We start from the raw sequence: 14,191 nt of genomic DNA on the forward strand, positions 1-14,191 counted from the left end.
AGCAGTGATTTTGGAGCCCAAGAAAATAAAGTCTGTCACTGTTTTCATTGTTTCCCCATCTATTTGCCATGAAGTGATGAGACCAGATGCCATGATCTTTGTTTTTTGAATGTTGAGTTTTAAGCCAGCTTTTCACTCTCCTCTTTCACCTTCATCAAGAAGCTCTTTAGTTCCTCTTCACTTTCTGCCATAGGATGGTGTCATCTGCATATCTGAGGTTATTAATATTTCTCCTGGAAATCTTAATTCCAGCTTGTGCTTCATCCAGCCTGGCATTTCACATGATGTACTCTGCATATAAGTTAAATAATCAGGGTGACAACATACAGCCTTGATGTACTCCTTTCCCAGTTTGGAACCAGTCTGTTGTTCCATGTCCGGTACTAACTGTTGCTTCTTGACCTGCATACAGGCCAATTTTGTGTAGTCTCCTTGTGAAAAGAAACTGCAAAGCAAATGACTTGGAATCTTAGACAAAAAAATTAATTGCCAGAAATAGGCAAGCAGTGTACATGAGATTATCAGGGGAGAGTGGGAAGAATCCAGTAGGCATTCAAGAAAACTGACACTTAAGGGAAAGGAGAAAGACATATTGAAAAGGGGATTTAGGGGAGGGAAATTAAGAGTGTTCCTGAAGCCAAGAGCGAGGATATCTGTAAGACAGTGATGTGATGTGTTATGGAGTCTCGGTTTGCTAGGGAAACCCAGGAAGGGAGGGATTTGACAGGGATGAAGTGAAACCAGGCTTGGGTTGACAGAGAAGGAAAAAGCAGAGGAGTTGAGATACAGAAGGTCTTGCTGAAATAAAATACAGATGTGATGATGATGGCTGGAGTGAAAAATGGTGTCCTTTGATCACAGTAAGCTATCAGATTTAAGATGTCATAGGTAGAACAATTCAGGGTGATGGCAAGGTCCAGGGGTGGCCAAGGGAAGGGCAGCCTAAATGCCATGGAGCGGATTCTCTTTTGAGAGCAAAGAACTAAAAGCTACTCAGGACAATGGCAGGACTAGGGGTGGACAGGAAGATTGAGCAAGGTGCCAAAGGCTTCTTAAATGAGGACGAAGAATGATGCGGGTTGGCATCTGACATAGACAGAGGACAGTATACAGGCTAGTTCCGCATCAGCATGAATGCATAAGCTGTCACTGGGAGCCGACACTGTGGTTCTCCTCCCGCTCTTGGGTCCAGTCTGCATGAATGGCATCTCCTTGGGAAGGTGACAGGGGAGGAGTGGTGGCCTTGCAGTGATGAGCTGGGACTCATTTAGCCCGAAGAGGTGAAGGGGAGACCCACTGTGACATGGTTGTGAACAAGAGAGAGTTTATCATGGAATGAAGTTCCAGAGGACTCGTGGGGAAAGGTTATGGAGAGAAGGGAGCAGGCGGAGGAGGTGATCAAGGACAAGGAAACTGAGAGCTCTTTGGAGGTTAGAGTGTGTCTAAGAGATCCAGTGGTCATGTATGGATGTGACAGTTGGACCATAAAGAAAGCTGAGCGCTGAAGAATTGATGCTTTTGAACTGTGGTGTTGGAGAAGACTCTTGAGAGTCCCTTGGATTGCAAGGAAATCCAACCAGTCCATCCTAAAGGAAGTCAGTCCTGAATATTCATTGAAAGGACTGATGCTGAAGCTGAAACTCCAATACTTTGGCCACCTGATGCAAAGAACTGACTCATTGGAAAAGACCCTGATGCTGGGGAAGATTGAAGGCAGGAGGAAAAGGGGATGACAGAGGATGAGATGGTTGGATGGCATCACGAACAGGATCGACATGAGTTGGGGTAAACTCTGGGAGTTGGTGATGGACAGGGAGGCCTGGCGTGTTGCAGTCCATGCGGTCGCAAAGAGTCGGAAACGACTGAGCAACTGAACTGACTGAAGAGATGACAAAGGGACTCCCATTTTGGCTGTTGACCAAAGATGATGAAAACCTGGTGCTTGGAGGGAGTGGCAGACTGCAAGTGATCCAAAGGATGAACCCAGAAGCCCCCTAGGAGATGGCAGGGGGCCTTAGGTCTTTCTGGAAGGAGACAACCTTCCTTGGACGGGAAAGGAAGAGTTTTCGCCAGAGGGAAGGGCATGTTCAGAGATACAGAGAAGAGGACACTTCATGCTCCAGGGGCCATGATTAAGTAGCTCAGTGGGAATGGGACGTAATGAGGAGAGAGGAGGAGAGAGAAGGTGGGGAGAGAGAGGAGACTTTCAGAACATGAGGTTCTGACCCTTGTTGCACTGACCCCAGCCTGCAAGAGGAAGAGGTAAATATTAACATGGACACTAAGGAACAGACCTTTTTGTTCATTTTGCTTTTTTAGGACTCAACGTAAGCAAGTAGATGTAGTCGCTGTTTGTTATCTTTCCTTTTTATAAATGGTGATTATCAACTGTGGTGTTGGAAAAGACTCTTGAGACTCACTTGGACAGCAAGGAGATCTAACCAGTCCATCCTAAAGGAAATTGGTCGTGAATAGTCATTGGAAGAACTGAGGTTGAAGCTGAAACTCCAACACTTAGGCCGCCTGATATGAAGAGCTGACTCATTTGAAAAGACCCTCATCCTGGGAAAGACTGAAGGCCGGAGGAGAAGGGAACAACAGAGGATGAGATGGTTGGATGGCATCACTGACTCAGTGGACACAAGTCTGAGTAAACTCCAGGACTTGATGATGGACAGGGAGGCCTGGCATGCTGCAGTCCATGGAGTCGCAAAGAGTAGGACACAACTGAGCGACTGAACTGACTGAACTGATCAACTGTGATAAATCTCTTGTATTAGCAATTGAATCTAAGATCCTGGACTCACTTAGACACCGAATATACGCACATTGTTGGTGTTGCTGTGGCTTCACCACCTGACAGTCCTCAAAGGAGACACTGATATTATTAATTAATAAACATTCATGCCTGGACTTCTTTAATTAAAAATCCTGGGAATAAGTAATTCAGAAACACAAGAACAGACTAGAGAAAAGGAAGAAAGTATGGACCCAAGGTAGGATTTGAGGCTCTGAAGTGCAACAGAGATTGATGCATTCAGTTCAGTTCAGTTCAGTCACTCAGTCGTGTCCGACTCTTTGTGACCCCATGAATTGCAGCACACCAGGCCTCCCTGTCCATCACCAACTTCCGGAGTTCACCCAAATTCATGTCCATCTAGTCCGTGATGCCATCCAGCCATCCCATCCTCTGTCATCCCCTTCTCCTCGTGCCCCCAATCCCTCCCAGCATCAGGGTCTTTTCCAATGAGTCAACTCTTTGCATGAGGTGGCCAAAGTATTGGAGTTTCAGCTTCAGCATCAGTCCTTCCAAAGAACACCCAGGACTGATCTCCTTTAGGATGGACTGGTTGGATCTCCTTAAAGTCCAAGGGACTCTCAAGAGTCTTCTCCAACACCACAGTTCAAAAGCATCAATTCTTCAGCACTCAGCTTTCTTCACGGTCCAACTCTCACATCCATACATGACCACTGGAAAAACCATAGCCTGGACTAGACAGACCTTTGTTGGCAAGGTAATGTCTCTAGTTTTCAATATGCTATCTAGGTTGGTCATAACTTTCCTTCCAAGGAGTAAGTGTCTTTTAATTTCATGGCTGCAGTCACCATCTGCCGTGATTTTGGAGCCCAGAAAAATAGTCTGACACTGTTTCCACTGTTTCCCCATCTATTTCCCATGAAGTGATGGGGCCAGATGCCACCATCTTCGTTTTCTGAATGTTGAGCTTAAAGCCAACTTTTCACTCTCCTCTTTCACTTTCATCAAGAGGCTTTTGAGTTCCTCTTCACTTTCTGCCATAAGGGTGGTGTCATCTGCATATGTGAGGTTATTGATATTTCTCCCGGCAATCTTGATTCGAGCTTGTGTTTCTTCCAGCCCAGCGTTTCTCATGATGTACTCTGCATATAAGTTAAATAAGCAGGGTGACAATATACAGCCTTGACGTACTCCTTTTCCTATTTGGAACCAGTCTGTTGTTCCATGTCCAGTTCTAACTATTGCTTCCTGACCTGCATACAGATTTCTCAAGAGGCAGGTCAGGTGGTCTGGTATTCCTGTCTCTTTCAGAATTTTCCACAGTTTATTGTGATCCACACAGTCAAAGACTTTGGAATAGTCAATAAAGCAGAAATAGATGCTTTTCTGGAACTCTCTTGCTTTTTCGATGATCCAGTGGATGTTGGCAATTTGATCTCTGGTTCCTCTGCCTTTTATAAAACCAGCTTGAACATCTGGAAGTTCATGGTTCACGTATTGCTGGAGCCCGGCTTGGAGAATTTTAAGCATCACTTTACTAGTGTGTGAGATGAGTGCAATTGTGTGGTAGTTTGAGCATTCTTTGGCATTGGCTTTCTTTGGGATTGGAATAAAAACTGACCTTTTCCAGTCCTGTGACCACTGCTGCGTTTTCCAAATTTGCTGGCATATTGAGTGCAGCACTTTCACAGCATCATCTTTCAGGATTTGAAATAGCTCCACTGGAATTCCATCACCTCCACTAGCTTTGTTCATAGTGATGCTTTCTAAGGCCCACTTGACTTCACATTCCAGGACGTCTGGCTCTAGGTGAGTGATCACACCATCATGATTATCTGGGTCATGAAGTTTTTTTTTGTACAGTTCTTCTGTGTATTCTTGCCACCTCTTCTTAATATCTTCTGCTTCTGTTAGGTCCATACAATTTCTGTCCTTTATTGAGCCCATCTTTGCATGAAATGTTCCCTTGGTATCTTCTAATTTTCTTGAAGAGATCTCTAGTCTTTCCCATTCTGTTGTTTTCCTCTATTTCTTTGCATTCATAGCTGAGGAAGACTTTCTTATCTCTCCTTGCTATTCTTTGGAACTCTGCATTCAAATGGGTATATCTTTCCTTTTCTCCTTTGCTTTTTGCTTCTCTTTTCACAGCTATTTGTAAGGCTTCCTCAGACAGCCATTTTGCTTTTTTGCATTTCTTCTCCATGGAGATGGTCTTGATCCCTGTCTCCTGTACAATGTCACGAACCTCCGTCCATAGTTCATCAGGCACTCTGTCTATCAGATCTAGTCCCTTAAATCTATTTCTCACTTCCACTGTATAATTATAAGGAATTTGATTTAGGTCATACCTGAATGGTGTAGTGGTTTTCCCTACTTTCTTCAATTTAGGTCTGAATTTGGCAATAAGGAGTTCATGATCTGAGCCACAGTCAGCTCCCGGTCTTGTTTTTGCTGACTGTATAGAGCTTCTCCATCTTTGGCTGCAAAGAATATAATCAGTCTAATTTTGGTCTTGACCATCTGGTGATGTCCATGTGTAGAGTCTTCTCTTGTGTTGTTGGAAGAGGGTGTTTGTTATGACCAGTGCATTCTCTTGGCAAAACTCTATTAGTCTTTGCCCTGCTTCATTCCGTACTCCAAGACCAAATTTGCCTGTTACTCCAGGTGTTTCCTGAGTTCCTACTTTTGCATTCCAGTTCCCTATAATGAAAAGGACATCTTTTTTGGGTACTAGTTCTAGAAGGTCTTGTAGGTCTTCATAGAACAGTTCAACTTCAGCTTCTTCAGTGTTACTGGTTGGGCATAGACTTGGATTACCATGATATTGAATGGTTTGCATTGGAAACAAACAGAGATCATTCTGTCGTTTTTGAGACTGCATCCAAGTACTGCATTTCAGACTCTTTTGTTGACCATGACGGCTACTCCATTTCTTCTAAGGGATTCCTGCCCACAGTAGTAGATATAATGATCATCTGAGTTAAATTCACCCATTCCAGTCCATTTTAGTTCACTGATTCCTAGAATGTCGACGTTCACTCTTGCCATCTCCTGTTTTACCACTTCCAATTTGCCTTGATTCATGGACCCAACATTCCAGGTTCCTATGCAATATTGCTCTTTCCAGCATTGGACCTTGCTTCTATCACCAGTCACATCCACAGCTGGGTATTGTTTTTGCTTTGGCTCCATCCCTTCATTCTTTCTGGAGTTATTTCTCCACTGATCTCCAGTAGCATATTGGGCACCTACCGACCTGGGGAGTTTCTCTTTCAGTATCCTATCATTTTGCCTTTTCATACTGTTCATGGGGTTCTCAAGGCAAGAATGCTGAAGTGGTTTGCCATTTCCTTCTCCAGTGGACCACATTCTGTCAGATGCATTACAAGTTGGTTATTAGATGTGACAATTTCAGAGTGGTCCACCATTTGGATGTTTAATCATTCTCAATATTCCCTGGGTTTCTTTATGATTGCTCAACAATTAAATATTAACTCATCACTTCAATTTTTTTTGCCCTTTTAAAAGTCTATAGATATTGAGCAGTTCGGTCATATTTTAGGTAAAGGATGGATTATTCTACCTCCTTATCATCAACTTGTCCTTGGATGTTCCCTGGGAGTCCCATGCAGTGATAAAAACTGTTTATCTCGCTCTCTCCTGTTTGTGAGATATGCCTTCCTTAGCCTGCATATGGTATGTGAGATAAAGGCACACAGAAATGTGTGTTCTAACACGTAAGTGTGGCTCATGCGTTGGTCAGAATCCAAGATCGATTCTTTTAAACTCCAATTTTGCCCCTGCTGTGAGGCCGCAGGTGAGCAGGATAATGGAAGTTTGTGGCTGGAAGGGTCAGGTCATCTGCCTTACTCTGTCAAGTTGAGGAATTTGGGCCCTGGTGGGGACTTGCCCAAGGTCGCCCAGAGCAATGAGCTGGAGGCCCACGGAGAACTCAGCTGCCTAGTTTCGTGATAGCCATTTGCCAGTCAGGATCAATCATTCAGGCACCAGTGTAACCTTGATATAAAAAATGCTGACTTGAAGATGCGTCATTCATTTACAATGAATGTTTTAATGAAGAGGACAGAGTGCAGGAGGAGGACTCATCATTGATACTGGGGAGCGGCCTCTCCTAACGGCTCACCTCCCCCACCTGGATGGTTCTGGGGTTTGGGTGCAGGTGGGGGGGGTGTAGAGAGACAGCAGCCCCTCGAGTGTGTCTGTGCATGGGGTTAATTTCTACACTAGCACATGAGGCAAATGTCCAGCAAACTTAAGGCTTCTTCTGAAAATCCTTTAGGAAGAGACTGGCTCACAGGCTCTCAGTCAAGACAAACAGGCTCGAGTTTCCCCCGCCATTGGCTGCTTCTTCTTTTAAGCACTAAATGAAGTCCCTGGGTTGCACTCTGGGGGCCATGGTGTACCCCAAACACATATTTAAGATAGTGAATCATGAGATGTTCCCCCATGAGAGGCCTCAGGGGTCTGAGCCTGAGGAACAAGGGACAGCAGCCTCAGGTCCTAGAGAGGCAGCAGCATCTCTACGCAACAAAGATGGAAAACTATTTAAAGGTCTTTAACTGAGTCACAATTGACTCTGACTCATTTGAAAGCATATTTGCCTATGTCATGCCACCATAGACTATCATTTTGTTGAAACCAATTCATTCCAATATGACAGTCACATAAATTAAATTGTCCCACTCTTTAATATGTTTCTTCCTCCCTTCTCTCACGTTCTCCCTTTCCCCACTTCACTTTTTGTCTCCAAACTTAGCTTCCCTCCTCAACCCTCCGCACCCCCTGCCCCAGCAGAATTCTTTTAACTCTCTCTCCTCTGAAAGTTAGAAAAGACCCTGAGGCTGGGAAAGATTGAAGGCAGGAGGAGAAGGGGACAACAGAGGACGAAATGGTTGGATGGCATCACTGACTTGATCGACATGAGTTTGAGCAAGTTCCAGGAGTTGGTGATGGACAAGGAAGCCTGGCGTGCTGCAGTCCATGGGGTTGCAAAGAGTCAGACACGACTGAGCGACTGAACAACAAAACCCCTAAAAATAGTATCCATTTTCTATATCCCTCTTTTTTTCCTTATCACTCTGCTCCTCCAAACTTATTAATTACAGCTTATCTCTTAGATGTAAGGATAAGGTTCTTTTTTTTTTTTTACTTAAATTTTTTTAATGTGCTTAATTTGTGTCTTTTTAGGCAAAAGAATATTGGGTGAATGCCCTCTCCTTTATTTTTTCCTCTTTTCAGTGGATGCTAATTTCCCAGCTGCTCATTTATTGGCTGTGTGACTGGACACAATTTTCTTAACCTTCTTCAACCTGTTTCCTCTTGTGGGAAGAAGGGATAATAATAGCACTTTCTGGACAGAGTTGTTTTTAAGAAGTTCATCGTTCAGCAGATGTTTAATGAATAGTTAAGCACGAGATGATCAGTGTTTTAATTTAGTACTTGTATTTTAAATAACATGCAAATATCTGCTGCCTAATGATAAAGAATACTTTTATTCATTTAAATTTCACTTTGTTTCATTCCCACAGTATATGTGAATAAGGTTTGGCTAAGAAAATTATTTTAAATAAATAGATCTCCTCATGGCTTTTAGTTTTTAATGCATTTTATGTTTTGGAGTGTTTTAGGTTCAGAGAAACATTTGAGAGAAAGTACAGTGCGTTCCTATATGCCCTCTTCTCCCCGCCATACACATTCTCTCCCACCTTCAACATCCAGCTCCAAGGTGGTATCTTTGTTACAGCTGATGGACCCACATTGGCCTTTTATTTTTTTAACTAGGTTACCTGTAAGTATAGATTGTTTCTTAAGGTAGTCATTTCTGTGTTCCATGAGGCATCCTAAAGCCTCCCTTATCTGGCATTTAAGGGAAGGGTAGCGGGTCAATGGGGCCCAGCTGCACACCAACCTTTTATTATCTATTCAAGATGCAGGAGCTTCTTGGAACTGGATGGATGGTAAGAATAGTACAACCAGTGTATCCTGTCTGACTGCTCCCTTTCTTTTCTCTTCTACTTCGTGAGGTTCTTTAAGGGCCTTGAAATGCAGAAACGCAGCCCAAACCCAACAATGGGTGGGAGACAAAGCCAGCTTCAGAGACGCCAGCGCGTAATGCTGAGGGGACGTGGGCAGAATCCGCCAACAAATAATAACACCAGAGGCCATTCAGACGGAGTTCCGCGTGGGAGTGGTGAATGGGTAAGGAGCGTCCCCACCAGCCCTCTTCATTCTGCCTGGGAGTCCAAAGCCAACCAGGCCGGGCTGGGGAGCATCCCGGCCTCCCGTTACTGTTTCCTCAACCAGGCTACCCACTCTGCTCCCCTTGCCAGCCTGTGCGGACATGCTTGGAAAACCAGGCAGGAAGATCTGGCTAGACATTAACTTTCACATTAAACTCTGCCCAAATTAAAAAGGGGACACGTGGCTCTGTGTCTGGATGGTTAGCATATTTGATGCTGACTTTTTTTTTGCACGGTCACCATGTTTTAGTTATAGAAGTGAAAATATAAGTTCTTCTCCCCAAACCAATGGACATCTTAAAAATTAATAGAAGTGGAATTTGAACCTGGGATGTGAAAATGACTCAAGAACAAGGTCCCGAGAGCCTCCTGATTATCTTTGTTGATTTACTGAAAGAGGGAGACAAACATCACACAAGCGAGGGATAAAGAGAATATCTTCATTTTTTCCTAAACCTTTCCATCTTAATGTCTGAAGTGAAAGTTGCTCAGTCGTGATTGACTCTTTGTGACCCCCATGGACTGTCCATGGAATTCTCCAGGCCAGAATACTGGAGTGGGTAGCCTTTCCCTTATCCCGGGGATCTTCCCAACCGAGGGATCGAACCTAGGTCTCCCGCATTGCGGGCAGGTTTTTTACCAGCTGAGCCACAAGGGAAGCCCAAGAACACTGAAGTGGGTAGCCTATCCCTTCTCCAGTGGATCTTCCCAACCCAGGAATCGAACTAGGGTCTCCTACATTGCAGACTCTTTACCAACTGAGCTATCAGGGAAGCCCTCATAATGCCTATTGTCAAATATTATAGTTGTCAGGAAATGCATTACAAATTCATTTTAAAAGTGATCAGAAGTTAGGAAGCAATTCTCTTGGAGAGGAAACTGAATGGTTTCTGGAGATGTTCAAAAAGATAGGCTGACAAGTACAGTGTTGTGGAAGGCCTGGTGTTGGTCTGGGTTCAGCTGACATAGTAAAACCCTGGGGGAATATACTTCACCCTCTCGCTTTCACTTAGGCAAGTTGGACGTCTGATTTACGGGCTGGGGGTGGGGAATCCCCTCCACTTTCGGCCTAAGTTATGGCTCCTAGTCAACCGGCTCATTTAACCATAAATGTGAAAGCTTTGACTGAAAAGCTGATTTAAATGTGGGCTACTAAACTTTCTGAGGCTATAAGAGCTCATCCTCTGTCCAGCCGTTGCATTCAGGGAAACAGTCCTTTAATGAACCTCATTTCACACTTGCACAGACTAGACCAGCTCGGCTGGAGGTGGCAGGAAGCTCCCTGTGCAGGTTCCCTGCCCAAGGCTGGGTGGAGTGGGATGGGGGTTGGGGGTGGGGTCTGCGTGAGCACAACCCAGCCCCTCCTCAGAAAACCTTTCCTGTCTCTGACTGCCAGCACCTGCCAATTCCCCATCAGCTTTCTCCTGTAATATTTTCTCTGTTCTTCACTACCACAGTAAACGGCTGTAAAATGTTAGGTATCCACACCCTCAATCCCATCCTTCCTGCCCCTTCCCTGGTTTATTTTTCCTTCCTTAGCCCTTAACTACCATCCAACACACTATTTGACTTTGTTTACACATTTTGTTTGTTGTCTCTCCCGCTGGAAGTCAGCTTCTTGAGGTCAGGGCTTTTCCTTTGTGTTTACTGTCTTATCTCCATCACCTAAAACAGTGCCTGGCACATAATAGCTGCTGAGTAAACATCTGCCAACAAAGGTCCATCTAGTCAAGGCTATGGTTTTTCCAGTGGTCATGTATGGATGCAAGATTTGGACTATGAAGAAAGCTGAGTGCCAAAGAATTGATGCTTTTGAACTGTGGTGTTGGAGAAGACTCTTGAGAGTCCCTTGGACTGCAAGGAGATCCAACCAGTCCATTCTGAAGGAGATCAGTCCTGGGTGTTCATTGGAAGGAATGATGCTAAAGCTGAAACTCCAGTACTTTGGCCACCTAATGCCAAGAGTTGACTCATTGGAAAAGACTCTGATGCTGGGAGGGTTTGGGGGCAGGAGGAAAAGGGGACGACAGAGGATGAGATGGCTGGGTGGCGTCACTGACTCGATGGACGTGAGTCTGAGTGAACTCCAGCAGATGGTGATGGACAGGGAGGCCTAGCGTGCTGCGATTCATGGGGTCGCAAAGAGTCAGACACGACTGAGCGACTGAACTGAACTGAACTGACTGAAACATCTGTGGCCTGAAAAGAATAGTGGCAGGCCCTACCGTTCAGGCCCTCTTCATAGCTCTAAGGACACTGGCTCAGAATCGCTGAACACGGGCTTCGCTGGTTTCGTGGCAGAGCGAAGGCTGAAGGCAGTGGCATCACAGGGCAGGCTCCCTGGGCGTGTGCTGTGCCATCGCAGGGACCTGTGCTCAGAAGTGGCCTCTGCTTTGACGCTCTGTGGTCACCGTTCTCAAAATCGCTAATAATTTTTTTCTTTGAACGTCTGCTTTGTAAGGGAAGTCCCAAGGGAGCACGGAGCATGCCCGTGCACTGCGAGTGCCTGTCGCACATTTCTGCAGGGTCCCGGGCGCCTGTGGACCGGTGTGCCACGCATGCGCGCTTGGTAAGATGCGAGCCGTGGCGGGCTGAGCGCGTGGCATCTCTGCCGAGGCCTGCAGAGGCTCCCACCGCCTGAGAAGCCGTCTGCATCAGAACCTGCTTGGAAAGCAAAAAGGCAAGGAACACGCTGGTTATCCTGTCTCAGTCCTGTTCGTCTCCTGGTGAGCTGACCGCTTGCTCTGACAATGACACCGTGGAAGGAAATGGAGACAGAGCCCTCCACGCCACCGGTCCTTACTTGTCAGTCAGATGACTGGCCGGGCTGGCACTCTGCTGCTGCTGCTGCTAAGTCGCTTCAGTTGTGTCCGACTCTGTGCGACCCCATAGGTGGCAGCTCATCAGGCTTCCCTGTCCCTGGGATTCTCCAGGCAAGAACGCTGGAGTGGGTTGCCATTTCCTTCTCCAATGCATGAAAGTGAAAAGTGAAAGTGAAGTCGCTCAGTCGAGTCCGAAGGAAAATTAAGATTAGCTGAGTGAGTGACCTGCAGCATTGCCACGGTTCTGTCAAGAACACAAGACATATGCCGTACTGATTCTGAAATGGGAGTTTTGTCCAAGGCGCATTTAAAACAGGCTTGTGTTTGCATTTAAAACAGGCTTGTGTTTGCATTTAAAACAGACTTTGCACACTGTAAACTGTAAAATTCATGCTGATACTTTAAAATTTTACCTTACCTTTTCTGAGAACATTAGCTAGCAAATAAAACATCCAGGGAAGAAAGGAAAAAGCTTTACATTTAGTACATTTAATGGTACTTTCTCTTGCTTTTTGAACAAGTACAGTTCGGTTCAGTTCAGTCGCTCAGTCATGTCCGACTCTTTGTGACCCCATGAACCACAGCCAGGCCTCTCTGTCCATCACCAAGTCCCCGAGTTTACCCAAACTCATGTCCATTGAGTCGGTGATGCCATCCAACTATCTCATCCTCTATTGTCCCCTTCTCCTCCTGCCCTCAATCTTTCCCATCATCAGGGTCTTTTCAAATGAGTCAGTTCTTCGCATCAGGTGGCCAAAGTACTGGAGTTTCAGCTTCAACATCAGTCCTTCCAATGAACACCCAGGACTGATCTCCTTTAGGATGGAGTGGCTGGATCTCCTTGCAGTCCAAGGGACTCTCAAGAGTCTTCTCCAACACCACAGTTCAAAAGCATCAATTCTTCGGTGCTGAACATGGGAACCCACAAGTGGGTCCCACAAATGAATTAGCTGGCCCTGTTTGTCACGGCTATGGTTGAGTAATCCAGTCCCGTCTATCAAATTTTGGGGTCTTGTTTCTTAAATAATTATGTAAGTATTGTTTCCACTGCTGTTTAATTGCTGTGCTGTGCTGTGCATAGTCGCTTAGTGTGTTAGACTCTTTGCATCACCATGGTCTGTAGCCTGCCAGGCTCCTCTGTCCATAGGATTTCCCAAGCAAGAATACCAGAGTGGGTTGCCATTTCCTTCTCCAGGGTATCTTCCTGACCCAGGGATTGAACCCAAGTCTTCTGCTTTAGCGCTAAGCAACCTGAGAAGCAGGTAGCCAAAGTTACCAGCAGATTGTGTTCCGCCTTCTGTTGTTGTTGTTGGTTAGTGGCTAAGACGTGTTTGACTCTTTTGGGACTCCATAGACTGCAGTCTTCAAGGCCTCTCTGTCCATGGGATTTCCCAGTCAAGAATCCATCTTCTTTTACAAGTCAACTACGTAGAACTTGGCACCTAATTTCTCATGGGAACATTGTTTTGAATCACGGTCGGCTCTCCAAGCTAGACCTGAAAAATGTACTGAAACAATAATTTGGCAGGTTGTCTTCAGTGTATTTGAGCTGTTGGATTAGAGGAGCTAAAGACAATTAGTGCTGTTTGCACTGTGGGATTCCACTTAGTTATTGGGTGGAGCGTGTGAATTCTGATTGGTTCTGGCCAATGAACCCTGAGCCCTGGCACGTGTCACCCAAGGCCAGTGTCTAATAGACAGTGTGAGATCCTCTGAGGGAAACTCTGCCACAGTGACTGGCAGTATTCCAGGAATGGCTCCCCATCAGCCTGGGTACCAGGGAGGGGGTGACACAGCAGGGCCTCTGTGGACTGGGATGGCATGGAACTTTATCAGAGCATAACCTCACCTGCTCTGATCAATGAAGTTGTCAATTAGAGTTCTTTGATTGTGAGCAATAGAAGCCAGTTCTGGCTAACTAAAGCAAATAGGCACTTGTTAGATTCTGGGGGCAACTCACAGACTTGAAGAAAAGTCTGGGTCTTAGGCAGCGAGACAACACGAGGACACTCTTGGTTATTCCTAGGCTGATACCAGCACAACTCAGCTCCAGCCGTTTTCTGCTCCTTTGTTACCCCACCCAAGAGTCAGATTTTTGGGAGAGAGAGCTGGATCATCTTAGTTTGGATAATCTGCCCCCTCGCTTGGGGCTTCCCAGGTGGTGCAATTGTTGCACCTGGACCCTTTCCAGGGCCTGAAACTGGGCTCTTGTCTAACACTCAGAAATGAATTGTCTGAGGAGACACATGTGCTGACAAAGCAAGAGATTTTTATTGGGAAAGGGCACCCGGGTGGAGAGCAGTAGGGTAAGGGAACCCAGGAGAACTGCTCTGGGGCGTGGCTCGCAGTCT

Source organism: Bubalus bubalis, chromosome 15 (genome assembly GCF_019923935.1).
Source record: "Bubalus bubalis isolate 160015118507 breed Murrah chromosome 15, NDDB_SH_1, whole genome shotgun sequence".
NCBI lineage: Eukaryota > Metazoa > Chordata > Mammalia > Artiodactyla > Bovidae > Bubalus > Bubalus bubalis.